Genomic DNA, 5,647 nt, shown 5'->3' on the forward strand with positions numbered 1-5,647 from the left:
CACGTTTAGGATTGTTACATCTTCTTGGAGAATTGACCCCTTTATCATTACGGAGTGCCTTTCAGTCCCAGAAAATTTTCCTCATTCTGAAATCCATGTGTCGGAAATTAATATGGCTCCTTCAGTACTCTTTTGATTAGTGTTAGAACTGTTTATCCATCTCTCTCTCTTTCCCTCTTTCTTTCTCTCTTGCTTTCTTTCTCTTCCTTTCTTTCTTTTTCTTTCTGTCTTTCTGCATTCCTTTATTTTTAATCTGTCTGTCTTTATAATAAGAATGGTTTTCTTGTAGATAATATATAGTCTTGTTTTCCTTATCTACTCTGACAGTCTCTGTCTTTGTCTTTTTTTTTTTTTTTTTTTGAGACAGGGTCTTGCTCTGTCACCCAGGCTGGAGTGCAGTGGCTTGATTATGGCTTATTGCAGGCTTAACCTCCTGGGCTAAAGTGATCCTCCCACCTCAGCCTCCTGAGTAAGCTGGGACTACAGGCACATGCCACATGCCTGGCTAGTTTTGTTTATTTTTTGTAGAGATGGGGTTTCACCATGTTACCCAGGCTGGTCTTGAACTCCTGGGCTCAAGCAGTCTATCTACTCCTCCTTCCCCAAGTGCTGGAATTACAGGCATGAGCCACTGTGCCCAGCCTCTGTCTTTTAATTGGTGTTATTTATTGAAATATTTGGATAAATATCAACTATTTGCAACTCTTTTCTATGTATCACCAGAGGCTTTTCTGCCTTCTCTGGTTTCAGTTGAACGTTTTATGTTTCATTTTATCTGCTCTATTAGTTTATCAATTACATTTCTTAAAAAAAAAAAAAAAACCCAGCACTTTGGGAGGCCGAGGCAGGTGGATCACGAGGTCAGGAGATCGAGACCAGCCTGGCCAACATGGTGAAACCCTGTCTTTACTAAAAAAATAAAATAAAATAAAATTTAACTATTTTCTTTAGTTTTGGTATGCATTAAGTCTATCTTCAAATAACACTATAACATTTCACATGTAGTGCAGATACTCTCTTTAGATTGTAATCTTAAGCAAGTCTGGAGGATTTTAGAGATGAATGTGTGGAGGAGTGAATAATCTACTTTATCTTTCATGGGTGGAAAAAGAGGTTAATAAGTCCCATACTGCCTGCTTCTCCCCGTATCACCTAAAGGTTTGTTTTTATAACTTTTTGATTCTATGTGATTTGGTGCACAAATACACATAACTCATATCTTTATTATGCATTACATGCTTTTCATTATAAATGGCTTTAAAAATCTTGTTAATGTTTTTTGCTGTTAACTCTGATATTAAGATCATATCCCCAGCTTTTTTTTCAGTTAAACTTTTTAGACACACTCTTGCTATCCTTTTATTTTTAACTTTTTAAAATTTTGATCACACATATTTGGCAATGGACAAAGAATCCCACCTCTGCCTATATGTTCTACAATGCACTCTACATCTGAAATCACACTTTTCTTGTGCAGAGATGCATCCATATGCATATGATCTTTACCAGAGAGGTTTCCAGATTTATTTGTGATTGGATGAGAATGTGTATTCAAAGGTAATATAGTACTGGAGTTATCTTCACGGGTATCATACTCCTCTTGACTCAGCCCCTACCTCACCACTAAAGATTCGTTGTTGAACAAAGCAATAGACAACAGAAAATCTCTTTTAGGTGTGCCCAAAACAGAGTTTCGCTTTGCAATCCAATCTGAAGACTTTTTAAGAAGCATATTTATTCAGTAATGTGCTATACAGAAAAAGAAAAGAAAGTGTATTTAGCTATTTCACATTAATTCCACGACAAATGTTTGGTTTTGTAATAAAATTTCAAGTTGAGTTTGTGTCCTTTGTAGGGACATGGATGAACCTGGAAACCATCATTCTCAGCAAACTGACACAAGAACAGAAAATCAAACACCGCATGTTCTTACTTATAGGCGGGTGTTGAACAGTGAGAACACATGGACACAGGGAGGGGAGCATCACTCACTGAGGTCTGTCGGGGGGAACTAGGGGAGGGACAGCGGGAGGTGGGGAATTGGGAAGGGATAACATGGGGAGAAATGCCAGATACAGGTGATGGGGAGGAAGGCAGCAAACCACATTGCCATGTATGTACCTATGCAACAATCCTGCATGTTCTTCACATGTACCCCAAAACCTAAAAAGCAATAAAATATAAAATATATATATATTTTCCATTTTCATAATTTATAGCCTTTTTGTTTTTTGTTTCCTGTGCCAACACTAAAGCATTTGTATTTTTGAGCAAATGGTTTCCTTTATAACTATGTTATTTATAACACCCTATTCACCTGTATTTCTTGAGATAAGGCCAATTAATTTCCTACAATGACCAGCAATAAAATTAACATCTTTGTTCTTCCACCTCCCTCCTGGTGTTAGTTTGTAAGGAGTGCTATAACAAAGTACCAAGACTTGGGTGGTTTAGCAACAGAAATTATTATCTCACAGGTCTGGAGGCTAGAAGTTCAAGATCAAAGCGTCAGCAGGGTTAGTTTCTCCTGAGGGCTGGAAGGGAGGGACCTGATCCATGTCCCTCTCCTAGCTTCTGGTGGTCTCAGATATTCCTTGGCTTGTAGATCGCATTCTCTCTGTGTCTTCACATTGTCTTCACTCTGTATGCGGCTGTCTCTGAGTCCAAATTTCCACTTTTTTTTTTTTTTAATAGATACGGAGGCAGTCATACTGTATTAGGGCCCACCCTAATGACCTCATCTTAGCTTAATCATCTGCAAAGACCCTATTTCTAAATAAGGCTACATTCATAGGCTCTGGGGATTTCAACATCTTTTTTGGAGGAACACAATTCAAACTATAATAATCTTCTACTGCTAGATTTTATCTGCATTACCCACTTTTTAGTGTTTATGATTTTATTATTAATTTATTATGTTTAAGTTATATTTTTTACTTCTAACTTCAAATGATAAAGAAATCAAATTACTTCCTACTTTCTATCTTCTCTTTTGATTACCACTCAGTTTTTGCTGATTATCTCATTTATACATTGTAGAGCTTCATAACATTCCCATTTCACTCTATTATTTCCATGTTTGTTCGACTTCGCTTGCTTTTCTCATTCCTGCCCTCTTTTCATTCCTGTAATTTCTACAGTCTCTTCCTTCCCTCATTCTTTTATTTCTCTGACATTTTTATTTCTGCTTCTTTCTGAGCTCTCGAGTTTTTATATTTCTGCTTTTAAGTTTTGTTCTATAGTGATAATTGTTTCATTACATTTTTATAACTTGTGACAAAATATTTGGCCTAAATTTTCATCTGCTCTATAGGGATATTTTTCTGGTGTTTTTTGATCCATTCTTTTTCTGTTCCTTTTATCTGTTTTTTCCTGTTGTATCTCTGGACAGCTCCTGTGTGGTTCTGTTTTGAATACTTAGGTTTTTTTTGAGACTGAGTCTCTCTCTGTTGCCCAGGCTGGAGTGCAGTGGTGTGATGTCAGCTCACTGTAACCTCTGCCTCCCAGGTTCAAGTGATTCTCCTGCCTCAGCCTCCTGAGCAGCTGTAATTACAGGCACGCGCCATTACGCCTGGCTAATTTTTGTATTTTTAGTACAGACGGTTTCACCATCTTGGCCAGGCTGGTCTTGAACTCCTGATCTTGTGATTCAACTGCCTCAGCCTCCCAAAGTGCTGGGATTACAGGCGTGAGACACTGTCCCCAGCCCTTGAATACTTTTAAATAGAGTGTTTACTGTATCAGTGATTCATGGTAAGTCAATGTGGAGAAGGGGCAAGAATGTGTTTCAAGCTAGGGAAATTTTAAGAAACAATTCTCAGGTTTATGCGGGAGTTTATTTAGCCTTCCCCCCACCCAACCAGATAAAAGCTGTTCACAATGTAAATTGTCTCTTTTCTTAATACCCCATGGACAGATGATGAGAAGGAGAAGAGGAAGAGAATGTGGAGGAAGTGAATATGCCTGCACCAAGGGATTCTTTTTTTTTTTTAAAGGAGTCTCGCTCTGTTGCCAGGCTGGAATGCAGTGGTGTGATCTCAGCTCACTGCAAGCTCTGCCTTCTGGGTTCAAGTGATTCTCCTGCCTCAGCCTCCCGAGTAGCTGGGACTACAGGCGTGTGCCACCATGCCCAGCTAATTTTTGTATTTTTAGTAGAGACCAGGTTTCACCTTGTTGGCCAGGATGATCTCAATCTCTTGACCTCGTGATCCACCTGCCTCAGCCTCCCAAAGTGCTGGGATTACAGGTGTGAGCCACCATGCCCAGCCGGGATTCTTCTTTTAAACCTACTTCATTTGTTTCTAAATCAGTCTGTGCATCCCAGTTTCCATCAGTGCAAACACCGATTTTGTACTTCAGTACGTGCCCTTAACCTTGGTGAAATGCCTTTGCTACTTCTTTCTGAGATTTACAATCCTGAGGGATTGCTTCCTCTCTGAATTTTTTTGGAATCCCTGCTTAATCTTCTCTACTTTTGGCATTCTTTTGCTTACTTTGAGGTTCAAGGTTTTAAATGTTTCCTAATTTTACCGAGTATTATGTTTGTGTTTGCTTTTCTCCCGCTCCTTGCTATTTTTTTGATAATTTTCTAAGAGGCAAGAGAGAAATTCTGCTTTTACACCACTGTATTTAATTGAAAAGATGGAATCTGCATTTTGAAGCTTTTAGTGTGATAGATGTCCTCAAATTCTTTGATGTTCTTTCCATTGAGAGGTGGAGTCTATTTCCACTTCCCCTTGAATCTGGACTAGCTTCAGCCACTGACTTACATAACTATAGAAGGTGGCAGAAATGACACAGCATGACTTTTGAGTTAAGTCAGAGAGATGGGGCAGCTACTGCACTGTTTGTCGATACACTTGCCCTTGGAGCGTGAGCCATCATGTAAGAAGGCTGCCATGCTGTGAGAAGGCCTAAGCCACATGGTGGGGCCACATGAAAAAGCTTGATTGATAATCCCAGTTAAGCCCAGCATCTGAATCATCCTAGCCCAGGTACCAGACATATCCTTGAAGAAGATTTTATCTGCAGACATTTGAGCTATGCTCAACTGCTTAAATCTTTCCAGTGGCATCCCCCAGACATGGTAAAACAGAGACATGGTATCCTCACTGCGATCTGTCGGAATTCTTGACCCATAGAAGCCTTAGGTATAATAAAATTGCTGTTTTATGGCATTCGTATGAAGGAGATTATACAGCAACAGACAATCAGAATGTCTGGTGAATATTTTGCACAATAAAATTTGAAAGCTACCATCTGAGAAAATTTTTACTCTACTCAAGAAAGTTGATGCTGTGGTTGTATGCTGTTTTAACCTAGATAAGCTCAAACAATTTCCTTGTGTGGTTCTAGGTTGGAGCTGGCCACAAAAGAAATCTGTGCAAGATTTTAAGGGTGGAAATGAAGAAGCGGTCACTTTTTTTTTTTTTTTAAGCAGTCACTTTTTTTTGAAGCAGTCACTGCTCTAAAGGACAGTGTAGGGCATCAATTGCCATTGCAACCCAGATATGTTATCACTGATCTGCTGATTTACCTTGTTGGCATGGATGTCTAGCTCCTTCAGCATTTTTTTCTTTTAAATATAATTCCCATTTTATTTTTCTCCAGAGAATAGTTTGTCTTCAGTCTTTAGGAACTCAGTTCC

Source organism: Aotus nancymaae, unplaced genomic scaffold (genome assembly GCF_030222135.1).
Source record: "Aotus nancymaae isolate 86718 unplaced genomic scaffold, 86718_ANA_hifiasm-v0.15.2.pri h1tg000016l, whole genome shotgun sequence".
Classification (NCBI taxonomy): domain Eukaryota; kingdom Metazoa; phylum Chordata; class Mammalia; order Primates; family Aotidae; genus Aotus; species Aotus nancymaae.